We start from the raw sequence: 19,719 nt of genomic DNA on the forward strand, positions 1-19,719 counted from the left end.
TTTTGAGTTCCTTTGAACTTTAGTATTTGTCATGAAAATTACTCAATATTTGCAGTTACCCTAGAAGGATGATTCTTTAATATAAATGTTGCAGTTTTATCCTTGTATCCAGAGCTCAATTTGTATTTATAGGTGACTAAAATTGATTGAGGCCAGCCCCAGCATGAACATAGTATGTAGGCACTTCTCTGTGTGAGCTGATTCTTGTGTCCCTTAAGCATAATAGATAATTGCCTTCTCTAGGGACACTATCAGGGTCTTTTGTAATGTGGAAAGCTGCAACATTAGCAAACTCAGGTATTTTAAAGTGAGCAAGTAAAGAGGTGTGACTCTGAAGAATGATGAATGGGGCTGGAGAAACTGTGCTGACAGTATTTTGGAATAGACAATAGGAACATGAACACCTAACAATAAGAATTGTGCTCTAAATCAGCAGCATGGCACTTTGTGGACAAACTAGATACTTTCTTTCTTATAAAATAGCTAGAAAAAACTTTGCATAATAAAACAAGAAACTACAAAAAACTCAAACTTTTCTTTTCTTTGTAAGTAAATTAAGAAAATCAGTCTGTAATGCCAGAAAAAAAAGCTTGTCTTTTTTATTTATTACTTATTTTTAGGAAGACAAGATATTCAGTCCAGTATGTATTCTGCCTGCATTTCAGGCATTTCAACATTTGAGTAACCACAAGTCTTTAGGTAATGGAAGACACAACCCTGGAGGCTATTGACCAAGACATCCTATAGCAATAATTTGGGAATTAATCTATTTATTGTTTCCCATTCTTCTTTTATACTTGAAACAATAGTATCCTTTGTAAAAGAACAACAAAATCAAAAGGCTACCTTGTTTTAAAAAAAATACTGAGAATGGGTAAAAAAACATGGAAAGGGTAAGGGAGAGAGAGAGGAGACAGAAAGGAAAGAGAGGGAGTGGGAGAAAGAGAGAAAGAGAGAGAGAGAGAGGTTTAAACCATCATATGTCTTTCATGATACAACTTTTCAATAAAAACAATAAGTAAAGATGGCAAAAATTTCAAGGGTAATGAAAAATATGTTTTAAATCTCAGATGTTCTCAGAGACACTAGTGAAATAGTGGTATTTGCCAAAGTGTTTTTGTTAATTTGTTTTAAAAGTTAAACTTTTAAATTGAATTGAAGTGTAGATTTCAACTATAATTTTGATTCATTAATTTAAAATATATAAGAAATGAAAGCAAAACATTGTCTTCTGCTCTTTTATATTTTTTCAATTTCTTCCATTTAAGATTGTTTCAGGGCATCAGTTAGAACTTGCTAAAACTGTACTTTCTCAATTCAGCCCCTTTGTGAAATTTCCCTCTTAGCTTTCTTTCCTCTCATACGTTTTGATGGCGTTATCTTTCTTCATGGTCTCATAAAATATTACCATTGGGCTAACTCACCCAAATAAAGCAGTTGCTGAAACTTGGAATTGAACAAAGCAGAGGGACAAATGAAATGTCAGGAATCCACATCAGATGTGGGTCCCTTTGTTTATTATGAAATGTGTATGAAAAGTGTGAAGACAGGACATTTGAAATCAAAAGGTCAAGGAAAAAATAAAATATGATTGCTTAAGCATTGGGTAGGGGGCAAACTAGGTCCAATTTAACAAAAAAGTAGAGTAGTATTAAGTTTGGTGAGAGAAGTCTTTCTTAATTCAGATTTTTTTTTTTTAGTGCTGGGGATCAATGCTAGACAAGCATTCAACTACTGAGCTACACTGCTAGTCCCTTAAACCTTTCTTTTTTCAGAAGCTAATACAAAGTACAAATCATCTTATAAATATGAAATCTATAGAAGAAAGACATAGTCTACTTTTAATTAGTAAAATCTACATAATTGTAAAAGAAATACATACTACTTTCAAGTAGTGAGTATGAAGACAGAAGATGAATGTTTAACTTTGCCTGTTAGGAACCCCAAGAGCTGTGGGAACAAATAACTGTTAAGGGAACCAAACAATGAAGCAAAGTAAAATTCTTGGAGGAAGAGGCTGTTATTTTTTCTGTAGTTGTGAAATCAAGGTAGAAGGAAAGGGAATCCTGTTAGCTGGTAATTAACTATCAAAAAATAGACCCAATACTGAGAGGAGAAAAACTCTTATGTCCTTAGTCAAGCTGCAGCAATTACAGAATTAAGTTGAATAATAATCAAGAGTGTTAACCAGGGACACAGAGTTATTTATTGCTCCTAAGATGTAAAAGTAAAACTTGCTGTTTTCAATCATTGTACTGCTCTTTAAGTGAGCATAAAATCCAGCCTCCTTCATTTTAATTAAACAGGAATGGTTTAAGGAATAGATGCTTCCATCTCCGAGTGTCATTGCCTTGCCACTTATCAGCCCCAAAACAGCCCTCAGCACCTGCATGCCTAGCTACCCACTAATAGGCAAGATTCTTTTAGTCAATGAGGCCACAAAAAGACATGGAATCCTTTATCCCAGTCTTCATTTTCAAGGACCTTGTTTTTGATGGGAATTAGCCTAAGCTCATCAAGAGAAAGTATAAATTCAATTTATTCCATTGGTGAGAAGGCAACAAATCTTGCAGAATTGGAGGAAAGCTTGGAGATTACTACAATGTGTGATAGTATAAGTGTTTAGTCCAGTCACCATGTGTACTGATGAGTTACTGCTAATGCAGATGGTAAGCAGAATGGACTAGCATATGGAATCTGAAAAAGAACACCTGAAGTCAGAGGATTCTGTAGCAAATTAAGACTATGGTGTCATCTGTAGAGGTTTATTGGTGACACCCTAAAATGTGTTTTCCTTCTGTCACTGATGTGTCAAATGTGGAATAAGTATCAGAGAACAATCTCAAGTGAGCTGCTTAATCATTGAAGGCTATGTCATCCTATTTTGATAGTGTAACTCTGAGCAAACTAGTACCATAGTTAATCCTTAGTTCAATCATGTGTAAAAAGGGCACATCGAGTTAGTGAACTTCTGGGATCACTGGGGTATTTCATGAAGTAGTAAAGTGCTCTGCAGAGTATCTAGGACCAAATATCCTCAAATAATCTCAGTTCCTATCATGTCCTCATCCTTCTCATCATCATCATCATCATTACTCAATGAATAAAGTTAAGGTGAATGAAATAAAAGTAAGTAAAATTTCAATGACAGTTTATAGCTCAATATTTTGTAACCAGCTAAGTATCTTTTGTTGGTTCTCTACCTGTCAATCTAAAGTGGACCACACTCTTTCTTAATACTGGGCAGACACAATGATTTTGAACTTGTATGACTGCATTTAAGGAAAGCCACATCTGCTTATGGGATAAAGAAAATCAATTTTATAACCAGTTCAGGAAAACCATTCATGGAGTTGTTTTGACTTTTGCTGTGTTCTTGACTATGTTTCTACATTTATTTGGGGTCCTCTATTTATTTTAATTTTCTGGATTACTGAAGACATTTTATTATCAAATCCTGTAACTGTGTAATAGAGGTGTGACCTTATTTGTCAGTTATGCAGTCAGCTTCTGCTCAAGCTTCATTCTTCCTCACTAATGAACACTGCTTCCTGTTAACAATTATAAACCATACTCACATATTGATCTTGTGTGATCCTAATAACCACTGCTATCTATAGGTAGGTAATATAATTACAATCCTGAGTAAAGCTGAGAAGCCTGTGACTTCTTCAAGTTTAAGTTACTTATCCTAAATAGCCTAAGTAGTTTTCATATTGATAGATGCCTAAAGTGTTAACAGGATTATCTGGTCAAGGGGTGTCAAACAAAAACCTTTTAAGGGAAAACACAACATAAATGCACATATCAAGCCTAGTATAAGGCATCTGTAGCAAAGATGCTTGTTTTGCAGAGAACACAACTGACTAGTTGCACTGTATTCTAGAAAGACTTTGGGAGGAATTTAAAACTGTTGAACACTTAAAAACTTATCAAGACTAAATATCATTGAAGGGTCTTGAGTTTTTGATGACTGATTGCTATGAACTCTTGCCTTTTTTTTCAGTCCAAGGATGGTAAATCATATGTACAAGTTCACTAGAAATGTACACGTTCAAGTAGCACTAGACATCCTAAGGATTTGGCTTTCTTTCAGCATAGCCAGGACATCAAACCCAAACCTTGTTTTTGCAGACTTAGCTCTATTGCCAACATTCTGCACAAAGCTCAAGGTAGGAGATTCACCTTCAGGCACTATTTAGCAGTAATTACAATACTCTTCTGGCATTTGTTACTTTGTGCCAAAGCCCATTTTCTTTCCATCCGATTCTGCTTTAGTTTAGTGGGCGAGTGATGCAGAGAGCATATTTATGGCTCACTGTAGGTGTTCCTCCTTTTGGTGGTTGATACAGGTAAGTCAGCACCACTTGGGATCCAGTGCTGTGAACAAAGCATCATTAGGAATAGCTTAACACTTGTCCAAAACTCAAATCAAGTCTTGGAGTAAAGAATGGGGATAAGGAGATGGACACGATGATGACAAAACTCCTGCTACCCAAAGGCCATAGCCTGTTGAGGCTGCAGCTAACCTATTTTCCACTGAGTTCTTTAGATTGGCAATTCATTAATCTTCATTACCTTAAAATATTGAAATGTCTATAACTTGGTTTATACCAGTAGTCTTTTCCCAAATAATAACTGCTATAATCCTAGAAAATGTGTTAACAATTCATCAGAAGCAATCATTTTCTGTTCACCAGTTTGGGTGTGTTTATTTTTTCCTTTATTTTCTAGTGGCAAGTGGATTTATATCTAGTATTTGATCTGTGGGGAGTTTTCTCATGAAGCTATATATGAATCCAAACTAGAACCATTAAAATGTGAGACATCCAGCTAGATTAGCTCTGGAAAAGATAAGTGAGTAGAAAAATAATACCAGGTGATGAATGAGGTACTGAGTAAGAGCCTCTCTCACTACACATGCATCAAAGGCTCAGGGTATGCGTGTCTTTCACGGTATTTGCTACTGTATAGTTTTACATACAAAATCCTTACACTTGCATTGTCTCATTTCTTTCTTGTAGACAACATTTAAGGGAACATTATTATCATCTACTTTGCAGAAGAAAAGACTAATATGTAAAGAAGTTAAGCACCTTGCCTCTGATAAGACAAATAATGAGCCTAGACCTAGGGTCCAGATCTTCAAACTTCCAATATAGACCACATGCCACAGTGGGACTCTTTTATTACCCATTTGAAGGCAATAATGCACATCAAATATTTCTGTAAGTATTCATTTGCTTGTAGATCTAGGTATAACTGTTTTCTTTTCAATTTTCATGTCTATGTAATTAGAAATTAGTCATTTTAACATAACTTTAAAATTTTATCTGATTCTATGTTCTTATGGCCATGGCTATTTCTTTTTCCTATGGACACATTCTTGAAAACTTAAGTAGTAAATAATAAATTTTTAACATAATACTTAGAAATAGATCTGCTTATCCTAAATTTACAAGTATACTTCATCTCATCTGAGGTTCATATACGAAGTGATTCTAGTTTCAACCTTGAAAGGATTCCCAGTCTAAAATGGTTCTATATTCACGTGTTAATTCCAATGTTAGAAGCCAATTATTTTGTGTACTGTTTGGGTTTCTTTTTGGATGTATCTAGTCAAAAGCAAGTGGAGTTGTCTAACATGTTCTACACATGAGACAGCTGTGGGAATGTAACAGAGGAACTGATACATTCTGGCAACAGTGCTTCTCCAAGTGTAATAAAGCAATCCCATGTGGAGTACAGTCAAATCCATTAAGAGACCTATAATGAATCAGGTACAAGGGACCGTGATAGAAAAGAGAAGGGCCAATAACTAGGATTGTAGTTCAAGGAAGGCTCTTGTGGCGGGGGTTATGGATGGACAGATCTTAAAGGGAGTCGGTGGAGATAGAGGAAATGAGGTAAATGAGAGCAATAATGGTCACATAATGAGTCAAAATTGTTTGTGACTTACTCTGTGCCACTCATTCAATAAACGTTATTTGAATGTCTTCCAATATCCAGCTAACTTTCAATAAACACAACCTAGTTCATTTTATTCTTACAACAACCCTCTGAACTAGGTATGGATAGGAACCAGAAGTCGAGAAGTAATCACAGATCAAGTGGTAGATAAGCCAGGCATCAATGTGAGTCTACTGAAAGGGTATGAGTTCTAACAAAGTTTTCCTGAACCACTCTCAGTAGTTGGCATACAGGATGAGCAGGAATGACATAGAAGAGAGAAGGTAAATTTGGAAATATAGTCTGGAATCATATTGGAAAGGAATGTGTCATAACTTGAAGGCAACACAAAATCAGATACTAAAGTATTTTACACACAAGAGTCAAAATACATTTCATAGCAATGAAATGAACCATAAATTGGAGGTGAGCCAGTAAAGCAGGAGAAACTCAAATCTAGGGACAAATTCTCAACCTTCTTTAGAGCCAGCATAGCTCACAGACTCTGGCAGGCTTGTGGTTATGAGCAGAATGACAAAGGGGAAGACAAGCTGAATCCTTTCCCATTAAGAAGCAAACTACAAAGCAAATGGCCTGCCAGAGAAGCAAAAGTATTGATTGACCATTTAGTGCAAATGATGGAGCACTAATTAATAACTGAAGCTGTCGGGAAGCAGTGATTGTTTGGCTTCCATATAGATTTCTTCACTTCGCTTTCATTTGCTTTAATGTTCAAAGCTTTGTTTGATGTGAGTTTAATGCTTCCTTTTTCTCGTTCTGTTAATTCTTTGGGTATTTTATACTGTTTCCTTTTGTTTATGTCAGTCTTTATATGCTTTTTTTTTCCATATCTTGTGTTATTAATGTTATATTAAGGGTCCTGAAAGTTTGAGGTTTCTTACACATTTTAGTTTTAAAAACAAATGAAGTATTTAGAGAGGTGAGTGACTCTCGTGGTGACAGCTATCAAGGACATTTCATCTCTGGCAATGACTGTGAAGTGAGGGACACAGGTCAGGTTGGAGAAACCAACATTAAGGAAATGTGCACATGCATTTTTTTATAAATGGAAACTGAACTAATAGTAATAAATCAGATAGAAAAATTGTCTAAAGCATATGGTTATGAAATCATGGTAAAGACTGTTGAATAAAGTGACAGAAAGGAGGAAAGCCTGAAAAACCGACTCCAAAAAGCAAGTAATTATAATATGAAAAAAACCATGCTGTTTATAATCAAATTCAGCTCACATATGTTGTGGATGTTAGCCTACTTATTTTACTTTAAATTTAAAGTGGCAAAAATAAAGCTGATCAGAATGCTAGTGGTAGAGGAAGTGATTTCTTAGAGAAAATAAACAGGAAATGTCAAATATTGATATACTTTTATGGGCAATGTTTAAAGTCAGTTGTTCTGTATCTCCAACTCTTTTCATGACTTTAGGGGGAAAAATTTGCTATTCTTCATAGTCCAGCAGAAACAGACAAAAATAGTCAGGTAGTGGTGTGCCCTATCTGTAATCCTGGCTACCTGGGGAGGCTGAGATTGGGAGGATCACGGTACAAGTTCAGCCCAGTAAAATGGACAGGGCTTTGCAAGCCAAAAGTCATGAGTTCAAACGTCAGTACTGCCACCAAAAAAAAAAAAAAAAAAAAGAAAAAGAAAAACAAGAAACCCCCAAATTATCTTCTTCTTCCTTTATACCTTGATATCAAGCATTTCTTGTTTTCCATTTTCTGCATATTTGCAAAAAATATATACATTTGCAGAATATTAACTTCTCCTTCTAATATATATTATATTAATATATTGCATCTTATATATATTATATAATTATATATGTTAGAAGAGAAAGTTAATTCTTCTAGCTGTGTCCTCCTGAGCATCTGAGCCATGGGGCAGAGAGGAGGCCTTAGGACTGTAGGTTTAGTGAAAGATTAGTGAGCAATAGTACCCAGTCAACTAATGTTTTCCTGAACTTTTTGTCTTGGGTAGTGCTCTGGAATTGGAAGTCAGAGTTTATAACTTGGCTAAGGTATTCCCAGTTCCAAGGTTAGATACACCCGAGTGAGGAGAACTAGAGTACTAGATTCCTATCCTGCAATATCCTGTAGTCCTGGGACATGGTTCTGAACATCTGGAAACGGTAACTGAACACAAGTTAGTAATTACTCAGATGAGGCTAAGCAGCACTTTCCTGGCCCGTGTCTCTGTGTGGCATAACCTGTAAATACAAATATGAAGATTGTATGATGAAATGCACTGTAAGCTGTTGAATAATAGAAGCACAGGGTGATAGAGAGAGTAAGTAATAGAGGGAGGTTAATATGATTAAAGTATGATATAGACATGTATGCAATATCAGGGCAACCCCTCTTGAACAATCCATACACACTTGAAAAAAGGATAGAAAGGTAAAACAGGTGCCATCTGGGTGAGTGCCAGTGGAAAAGGGAGGGTAATCAGAGTTGGTGAAGCAGTGCAAATGTGGTCAATGAACTTCATATACTTCTATGAAGACAGAACAATCAAATTTGTTGATATTGTTCTAAGAAGATGGGTAGGCAGAATGAGAGCGTGTGATGGAGATATGGATATATATAAATGTCTCCCTTGTACAATTACTACATGTTAATAATAAAATTATACAGATGTATGTGTGTGTATATCAAGATTAAATAAAAGAGATCCAAAACCAGAAGTGGACAGGAAAATATACCTCCAAACAGCACTTCAGGGGCCCCTGAAGGAAGTGACTTTGTTGTAAACTGCCTACCCTTCCTTTGCTGTTTAAATCAATGAAATCAAACTAATAAGAGACAAGGACAAGCTACAAGGAGGGGGCTGCAGTTGATTTTTCTTACTGGGTGAGGCTTTTCTGTTTTTGGGAAAGGTACAGGTTCTGATGGTTAATTCCAAACCTCAGTTAAAATCCTGGTTAACAGGAGTGAGGGGATGAGAAGTAGAGAAGAGCCAGGTGCCTTGTCCTGTACTCTTCTATGCAATATTTCAGGTATTGCACTTACGGGATTAGTACCCCACTTTGGGGAAGGTAGCCCTTCAGTTTCTTGGAGTCTAAATTCTGATCTCCACTACATATCTGTTTGTAAACCAGGACTGACTTATTTCTTGTGTTTATGCCCTAATCCCGCACTTCCTAGTTTATGGTCCTAATCCATATCCTTTCTCCTCCTCCCTTGCCCCTCCTACATCCCTTCCTCCTTCAACCTGCATTCCGGTTTTCCGGTTGTGAAGCACACTTCCTGCCTTGGTCTCTGGCCACTTCTTTCTGGACTTGCTGATGGCTCTTAGTCTGACGATCCCTTTCTGATCTTTGCAGTTTATTGCTTGGTGTTGCCAGCCTCACTCTTCTAAGCTCTCAATCGATTGGAAAAATGTTGAGCTTCTCTTATAAAATGTTGAACTTTTTATTTTTCTAAAGCTTGGTACTCAGAGTTAGCTTGCATTTCCTGAGACTGACGGATGTCAACTCTTGGATCTTGAACAGAGTTTGGGAATTAAGAACTTGCTTTTCTGTCTGGCTCTCCTTCATGTCCAAAGCATGTCTCAAGATATACCACACACCCCAAGTTCTTAGTTCCACCAAATTCTAACAATAATTCCTTCCCTCTCAGCCTTATTCTACCATTGTGCGATTTCTTTTTGTAATAAGTAGAGGCTGAAGCAAAGGCTTAAGACATCAAAACTGGAGCCTATGAGAATCACATTTAGAATTATGAGGCACCTCTAAGTTATGCTTTTTTTTCTCATATCATTGTGTCGTTTGGTTAAAGGATTCTCTGATCAGTTACAGCGTCTGTAATTTTGTTTCCACTGAACAACAAACTAGTTAGACCAGACATGACTAAGAGTCTGAGAGAACCAGTCTGTTCTCCTGAGTCAGGTCTTCAAAACTGCTAGCCTGTACTTCTGAATTTAGATGTGAACTTCAATTACTCCTGTATACATGACCTCTCCTCTGTTTTGGGTTTTTCTCTTATGAACATGAGCTGTTATCCTGGATGTGCAGATTTGCAGCCACTTTCCTAATTAAGACCCATGGTTGAGGGAAGTGATAACAGTTTCATCAACATTCCCGGGCTTGCCCCATCTCATCAAGGACTGTAAGTCTGTCCTTATGAACCCTGAATCAGTTTCCTTGTCTTCTAAAAATAGGAAAGAGGGGAGGGGACTAAGACATAGCTCTAAAACAGAGTCTAGATTATGGAAAGCATTTGGTCCACATAATACAATCTTATTTTTGTCTTTACAGACGAAATCACAATTACATTTCTCAGATAAGGGATATTTACAACTGTGGTTGACTTTACCTGTTAATACATAGGAAATAATTCTCTGAAAATCACTGAAAAGATTATGTTTAATTCCCATAATAATTGCAACTCTTTATACCTCTAAAATCTAATTTCTATCTCAAACACCCATAAATCAACCAAGGCATCTGAATAAAAGAAATATACTTTGTTTTTTTCTTAAATAGGGACTGGAGAGCACAAAACTGCCATTTTAATATACAGTAATATAATTTCTGGAAACAGCACTTTAATGTTTCAGGCTAAGAGGCTCATTTATATGTACTAATTAGTGTAATTATTTTAACATTATTTTTAAAGCATTTAACCTTCAGCAAGAGTGTTTCCCAAAAGAGAACCACCAAAAATATGCCAAAAAAAGAGAAAGAAATTGCTAACAAGTGGTTACCTTCAGGATTCTGTTGACATTTCTAGATAATAAATACTTTGTTGAGCCTGTAGTCATTGAAAACCTCCTTGTGGTAGGTCAAAAAGCATACAGTGAAGACAGCTGCATTAGCAAGTAAAGATGACTGCTCTGTAGTTATGGCAGGGGAAGTGCAGGTGTCAAAATTAAATAACACAAGGTAGAAATGAGTAGGGACTCAGATACGGAGACAGACTGTGTTTATTATGTTTATTTCTTTGAAATACAAATTTCAAAAATTTAAAAAGTTTTTTTGTGTTTTTTTTTCCCAGTTGTTTTACTAGGCTGTCACTTCTCAGATCTCAGGTGTAAGTACAGTAGCAATATTTTTGGCTTACAAACTCATCACTCACATAGCAGATACAAACAGGTGCCATAAATCATAGCTGCTGATGCATGCATAATCAAAAGTGTCACTCTGTGTTACTTGTTCCTTGCATGAAATGGCAAAAAAATGTGCTATGCCTCCCCTTCAGCTGTCAACCTCAATTATCAAGACTCAAGCTACACTTTTTGGTTGAGCCTGAAGACTTAACCCTTGAAGACTGAGTTCATATTCTTATTTCTTATTGAGTACATATTCATAATGTAAAAAGCATAGTCCATAAAACCTTCTTTTGTATCAAAAGTTTCCATTAATTGAACATGGAACCTAACAACAGACTTAACAGGAAATATGAAACAGAAACTGGATAAATGGAAGCCTGTCCATTTCAAAGCTTATGTTGAATAAAAATTTAAGGAACAAGGACCTCCTAGCACCATGGAGATAGTATAAGAGAGCCACAAAATTGCTCGGCACTCAGAGTCAGGAATGAAGAGGCTTTGTGGCAGGGAGGGAGATGCCATGAACAGAAGTGGCACCTTGCATTAGTACTCTGCACAAAGGTGGAAGGAAGTGCTCTTTCCACTGAAAGTCCACAGCAAAGAAGATTCTGGAGATATTTCTCTCCCATTCTTAGAGCTCTTCATGTTGTGTGAGCCTTGCTAACAGTGCAAGACTCACTACTCACTTCTTCATATCTTACTACTAGGATATATCACAAAATTTCAGAGGAAAAGCAGTGAGGTTAAACTTATAACACATGTAGCACACAGACTCGTGACCTAATTAAGCAGTTTTTCCAGTGAGTGAAAATGACATACTTGAAAATGGCCCATGTGTGCCAATACCAAATATTATCTATAGGATTGCAATGTGTAAAATGTCTTCACTATTTGACATTTCATTTCTTTCTCTTCAAAGCTGAAACTTTTGCATTAATTAATTTGTTCAAAATCAATTTTAAAATATAATATATTTAATAATTAACATTGATTGGGTGTATGGCCTATAAAAGTCTTTCACTTATAATATTTGAAGATCAATCCATACATGGTGTCTCAGGCTATAATCTCAGCTACTCAGAAGACAGAGGCAGTAGGATCTAGCGTTTAAAGTCAGGCTGAGTAAAGTCAGTAAGACCCTATCTCAAAAACAAAATTAAAAAGAAGGAAGACTAGGGGCATAGCTCAACAAAGCACTGATTTCAAACCCCAGTACTGCCTAACTACATATCTATCTATCTGTCTGTCTGTCTGTCTATCTGTCTTTTCGTATTTGAAGATGAGATATGAGAAAGCATTAATGGAAGGAGTTTATCACAGAGGAAAATATGAGTGAACAGAAAAAGCCTTGGAGCAAAGAAGGGAGGGAGAAATTGAAAGAATGAGTTACTGTCTAAATGTCTGTGTCTTCTTATAATATACATGTTGAAACCAAAACCACAATGAAATGTTATTAAGAGGGGGGCCTTTGGGAATCGATTCGGTCATGAGGATGGATCCCTCAGAATATCATTAGTGCCCTTAAAAACAAGGTCTGAGGGATTTATTTGCTTTGCATCTTCCACCATGTGAGAACATAGTGAGAAGGTGCTTTCCGTAAGAAACAAGCCCCACTAGGCATCGAGTCTGCCTGAACCTGGATCTTGGATTTCTCCAGATGATGAGGAATAAATGCTGTCTGTTTATCAGTGACCCAACTTATGGTATTTTTTCATAGCAGACAAAGACATAAAATGAATTAAAAAAAATAAAATAAAAATGATGACCTGGGGAGGGTAATTAAGACCATAGATAGTTGTTTCTTCATGGGTCTTGGGGATGATAAGTTGAATAGCTCTAAAAACACTCTGATGGTTTGATATCTGCATTCTTTGTACCCAATTGAGTTCTCATACTATGAAGCTATTGCTTGATCAATCATTGCATGGATCCCTCCAGAGAAATGCCTTTTGCTTTTATTTCATCACACTGAGCCCACATGGTTTATTTCAGGATAGTTATTTGTTAGTACAGCTGAAAATAATGGTGTTATTGGTGCTCCTGTTAAGTCTCTAAATGTTAGTGCATAAAAGATACATCGCTGACTTTGCTTCCTCTTCTCTAGCTACAATGAGTTCAGAATTTATTGGGAGGACAACTTGCTTTGTGAGAAAAATCTTTGTTTTTAAAGATCCCTTGAGGATTTGTTTCACACAAAAACAGAAACTATTAATATGCATGTAAGATCGACAGCAGCAATGTTTGCACTGTTGTCATGCATACATACTTGGATGGAATAAATTTGTGTTAACTTTTTAGTTCTCAGCATTGCATGTATGGTCCTTAGCATGCTACAAGTGACTAAAACAAAAATCTGAAATTTAACATGGAAGTCATGACAAAAACACAAGTGTGGAAGTTGTGCCACTATTAATTATCACTCAGAAATACTTCTGCTTAAATACATTTCCACATAACTGAAATTTGTTTCAGTTATGAAATTTAACTAAAATTTAACCTAAAAAACCATGGCTATGCTGTTTACTAAAGTATAGGCACACATGATTATTTAAATCTCAGTTTGTGACAATTAAAAAACAAATGAAATAACAATTCAGTCCCTCCTACATACTAGGTACATTTCCAAGGCTTACTAGCTACATGTGGCTTTGAAAATCATATTTGACTGAAAATATCATCTTTCCATCATGAACGATGTCACACTGGACATTTCTGACTTAGAACATTAAGAATATTTCTAGGAGGAATATTTTCTAAACAATTTTCCAATTTTCTCTCCTTTTAATAAAATAAAAATACTGGTTTTCATCTATTATTAAACACTCCTTCTGATGTACTTAACTACATAGATGTAGGAGTTAATGGATACCATTTAGTGCTGTCCCCAGGATGTGCTTTTAAGAAAAAATATTTGATATAAATGAGAAGGTTTTGTTTTCTTACAATGATGAAGAAAATTTGGCCCTGTCATGCTTTCAAATAAAGTGCAACATAGCTGCATGTTTTGAAAATTACTTTTGTAATAAAAAACTAAAAGTCTTCTCCAAAAGACTCATCTGAGTAAAGCTCATCCCTCTCACTCCCCCTTGTACTAACTTACTTCTATTTTGACATGAAATTCAACACAAATGTTACTTTTCAGGTGGATCATAGCATAGCCTACATTTCGTCCACCAAATCTCAATATATTGTTTATTGATTCAATATCAAAACTGTCTCTTCTCAGGCTGTAAGCTTCATGGAAAGAATATTTTGAGGAGGGCTTACTTTAAAACCTGCAAATACTATCAGAATGTAGCATATTTCAAGGATGATATGGAAGTATTTGCTATATTATTATTCTTCAAACATATTCTACATATATGCAATTAAAATATATATTAAATGGTATAACTGCATGTCCAAGTGCCTAAGGTACTAAAATTTTTATAATATATCCCCTATAAATCATTAAATCCTAAGCAATATCCCTGTTTTACATTAAACCAATAAAAATTTTGAAAGACAAAAAATTTCTTAGTCTGTACCTTTCATGATTTAAAGGTTTAAAGGATGCTATTTACTAAATATAAATAAATATTGCAAATATTTGTAATATTTAGAGTATGGACACTGTCTCACTATAATAAACATGAGTTTCCTAATTAAACACTAATACTCAATATGAGAGTTTAATACTTTAATAATGAGTCAAATCCTACTAAGTGTACCAGCTGAGTACCAGCATTTAACCATGGTTTAGCTAAAGAACACCTTTCCTGCTATCTGATGAAGCATCTGGTCATATTTATTTTTTCACTAAACACAAAATGGTGATAAAATCACTTAGAAAAAAGTGTCCTTGCTTGATCTGTTTTTTCATTTTTTTTGTGTGCTTCAGATCTATATTATTCAGGTAGAAAAGATTAAGTAGAACTTAAATAAAGACCTGTGGTCTTTCTTTTCAGAGTTCATGCAACTCTAACTTCTTTTACATGACTAGCATAATTTCTGTATGATTTTGTCTTTACTCAGATTTTGGGATCTTTATGCAGTGTTGGCTACAGTATTTGACGGACTTTATCTCAGTTTTGCATTGTGCTATAGGAAACTCCCAATGTACTGCAGACTTGGATTTATTGGTATACATTTATTGTGTCCTACCTGCACTCAGAGCTAACAGGAAATTTTGAAATAATCTATAACTGGCAATTTGTAGATTCTTTTCCTTCTCGGGATCACATAGATAATTAAAAGGACATCTCCATATAAATATCTCCTTCAACTCTTTTCATATAAAAACTTTTAATGCCCCACATAAGGTATGTTCACTGCCTAGAGGTTGCTTCTTCATTGTCACAGATAATTTTCATGGAAGTATGGGTTCTAGGCTTTTAGGTACATTTGAGTTTCCTGAAAGTCAGACTTTCAGATGACTAAAGTGTAATTAGCTACTTATATAGGATGATCAGTCTGGTCTGACATGTAAAGAGCTTGGAAATCTTAATTTTGATTTTCACAATAAGAAAACATTTGACTATACTGAGTAGTTCTCTTTAGCAATTTCAGAGAACTAGGTCACAGGACAAACCACTGACTCCAAACCTGATAGACAGTCAAACACAGAGAATGACAACATATCAGAAGCCATCATCACTACTGTCACCACCACCTGGTAAGGAAACTTGAAGGTAGTTGAGTAATTACTGCAAAGAAAATGTGAAGAAGTTTGAGAGAAAATCCTCAAGGCACCCAGCCTAGAAAGCCAGACTCAGACGTTTGTTAATTTTAACTTTAGGAGGGAGACCCTCCATGTTCTGTGGGTAAAGAAAGAAGAAGAATCCCCTTGCTCTTCCATTAGGGGAAAAGGAAAGGTAAGGATTTTGGAACACACCCAGGACATTCCACTCTTGTTAGTAAAGGTCTTTCTTCAAGGAAAACTCATTTCTTAGAGCCCAGTAGACTAGATTCTAACATGACCTAATGAAGCTTAAGAAAATAAACACCCAACTCCAGCTCCCTCTATAGTCTGTGTGGTGTGTGGTAGGAGGAACAAGGAGGGACAAATAGCCTGAGTCACTTGTAGGAGGGTGAGAAGGAGGAGCTGAGTAGCACTGGTGAAGATCACAGCCCAGGGAACCAGGCTCACTGATACTCTGCAATCTCATCACATGACCAGAGTAAGGGAGCCAGATAACTCCTCTATGAAAACTCAGTGACAATGGGATATGATAAGCAAGACCACTGGAGGTAATTTTAATCTTTGTTACACGCAGCCATAACAAACAGAAAAAACAAACACCTGACTCTTAGACAGATGGACATAAAACTTCACTCTAAACTACTATTTACTTCATTTACCTGATACAACATGTCTGGCTTTCAACCAAAATTTACAAGGATGAAAAGGTGAAGGATGCACTCTAAAGAATCGAAGTAAACTTTAGAACTAGTCTCACATAAATCATATTTGTTAATTACTATACTGGCAATTTAAAATAACTATGATTAATGCATAAAGTGCTCAAATCGTATCAGTGGATAACATGTAAGAACAGAGAGACAGAAACTCTAAGAAATAAGTAAAAGGAAATGTTAGAAATAAAAAAGAGAAATGAACCAATTTTTGATGGGCTATTAATAGACTAGATTGAGCGTTGATCCTGAGCACAGGTCAATAAAAACTTCTTAGTATGAAATGTAAAGGCAAATTTGGTATGGGTGAAAGAATGGACTATAGATAAATGGAACACAATAGAAATTCCAGAAATAGATCCACACCAGTATAATGGCTCTTTGACAATGGAGCAAAGCAAGTCAATGGGAAAAAACCTCAGCAATGGTGCAGAAGTTAGTGACCCTCACCATGCAAAATAGTAAATCTAGATATTGGTCATACATTTTCATGAAATGAAGCTATTGTTTATAAATTGCTTTCGTGGGATAGCCTTTTCTCTACTCTTTACAACTGCAACGCTCTTCCTCAGCTTTCCAGGGAAAGAGTTTCAGTTATATCCTCTGCTTTCTTCAGTTCATCACTAACCTTTCTTTTTTTTTTTTTTTTTTTTTTGGGACTGGGGTTTGCACCCAGGGCTTCACACTTGCCTCGCAGGCGCTCTGACACTTGAGCCATGCCACCACCCCTCACCTTTCTAATTTTCTTGTTCAGTTGGGTTCCTTTCCCTCAAAAGAAATATATTTTTTTTAGTTTCATAAGTTCAGATGCAAGTATTCAACCTTATCACCTACAAATTTCTTCTGTCATTTTTGCATGATGCTATTGCCTTTTTAAATTTTTTTATTGTTGTGCTGGGGGTACATTGTGGTATTTACAAAAATTCTTACAATATGTCAAATGTATCATACTTGAATTTACTCCCTCCACCATTCTCCTGTATCTGCCCATCCCCATCCCTGGAATAGTTTCAACAGGTCTCATTTTCTATTTACATACATGTTACACAGCTGTGCTTCATTGTTCAGGATTTCATTTGATGCTTATAGAAGTAGAAACAACAATAACATTACCATTTAGTAGGTGAGGAAACAAGCTCAGAGAGAGGGGTAGCTTTCCAAGAGTCAATATGGTGATAGAATAAGAACCAAACTCATATCTTTAAATACTTTCCCCTATTCTATGGATCCCAAACATGCTTAGTTTGGTAATAATTCATGTCTCAAAACCTTCCAATACAAAGGACACATTTGCATTGAAAAAATTAAGAGACAAAACTGAAAACACATACAGAGATAAAGAGGAAGCAAAGATAATGGTTTTAAAATTTTTAATTGAGTGGCCAGGTGCAGTGGCTTCTTGGCTGTAATCCCAGCTACTCAGGAATGGAGATCTAGAGTATCATGGTTTGAGGCTGGCCATAGGCAAAATATGTCGTACCCTAACTGAAAAACAGCCAAAGCAAAGAAGGGCTAGGTACATGGCTCGACTTGTAGGCACCTACCTAGCAAGTGTGAGGCCCTAAATTCAAATCCTAATTTCCCCACCAAATTTTATTGAATAAATTGCTTTGCTATACATTTTTCCCAATGTCAAACAATAAGACAACTAACTCATAACACTGGAACAAAAATACCTAAAATTGTAGGAAGAAACAAATTTAATTCCTAGAATTAATTTATAGAGGCATTTGGTATATTCAGAGCTAATTTATTAACCTTAACTAAACTGTACTGTCTGATAAATTAATAACAATACTACTTTCATATCATCAAACTCTCCCAATGACCTCATGAAGTAAGTATTGTCTCTATTTTATAGTTAAAATGAGACTTTTTTAGAGATGTTAAATGATTTATTCAAAATCACATGATGAGTAAATGACACAATGAAAATTAAAATTCACTTCCCTTATTTCAAATCCTGGGATCTTTTATAGCATGTGAGAGCTCATTGTAAGGCATGCTGATAAGCATAATGGATGGCGTGTTTAATAGCAGTTTTACACCATGGCGGTCAGTTAAGTGGAGGGAAAAGAGAGGATGGCATTTTGCTAAGCTTTATGCTATAGTGAACATCAGGACTATTATTAGAGTATTACCCCTTATCCAGGAAGGATACATTCCAAGACCTCCGGTGATGCCTAAAACTGCAGATAGTACTCTCATAAATATATGTCATGTTTTAGCCTATAAACACATACTTTCTATAAAGTTTACCATATAAAGTAAGAGGTTAACCACATTACCTAGTAATAAAATAGAATAATTATAACAATATGCTATAATAATTGTTGTGTGACTATGGCCTCTCTCTCAACCTTTCTTATTTTGCTGAACTTGCCCTTGCGATGTGAGATGATGCAATGCTTCTGTGATAAGTTGAAGTGAGGTAAATAGTGTAGGCCTGGTGACCTAGTGTTAGGTTCCTAAAGTAAGAATTACTTGAACATGAACCCTGCAACACTACAACAGTTGATGTGACAACTGAAGCAGACATTGACTAACGAGTAGCATATACACTGTGATTATGCTGAGAAGGCAATGACTCATGTCCTGGTCAGGATGGAGAAGGACAGTGCAAAATTGAATCCTGCTACTCTTAATGGTGCAACATTTAAAATTTGTGCATTACTTATGTCTGTATTTTTTCATACGTATTTTTAGATCATTTACTGCAAGGAGCTGAAACCACGGAAAACAAAATGATGGATAAGGGATAGGTATTGTATTGTAAATAAAAGTCAACAATTATCACTTCCTTGGTGCTTATCACATGACTTACACTGAGTTAGGTGGTTTTAAGATTCTATCTCAGTTACCTACAGCAGTTTTGCCATGAAATCATTATGATCCCATTTTGCAAAAGAGAAAACTGATGTTTATAGTGACTAGGTGATATGTCTAAGGTGAAATTACTAAATATTTGAACTTATGTATATTCTTCAAGAACTCAGTCTTCTGATATATTTTAATTCTTGCTTAACCACCATCAAAATGGTCATTTTCATCCTTTCTATTTTCCCCTTTTACAATAACTTAAAATTGCACGTGCAATTGAACACTTTTTCAGCTTGCTAATTGTGTGCCCAATTGCATGCTCTGGCTGAAAGCACCTACAATTAGCTAGTGCTGATTAGATGCTTATGCAATTTCCAAAAGGGTAACTTTTAGTATGCACAAAAAGGGACCAGCTTTTAAGAAGTTGGCCTTTACTGGTATAAGTTTTGAAGGTTTTAATGTAGGAAAAATGTCAATTCAAATGCAACA

At 35.7% G+C, this 19,719-nt stretch overlaps 1 protein-coding gene across 1 annotated transcript in view; it reads right to left on the reverse strand.

The window, feature by feature from the left end:
* Positions 1–19,719, reverse strand: part of Cntnap2 (contactin associated protein 2) — a 1,948,854-nt gene that overhangs the window by 1,434,530 nt on the left and 494,605 nt on the right. The window lies entirely within an intron of this gene.

Source organism: Castor canadensis, chromosome 2 (genome assembly GCF_047511655.1).
Source record: "Castor canadensis chromosome 2, mCasCan1.hap1v2, whole genome shotgun sequence".
NCBI lineage: Eukaryota > Metazoa > Chordata > Mammalia > Rodentia > Castoridae > Castor > Castor canadensis.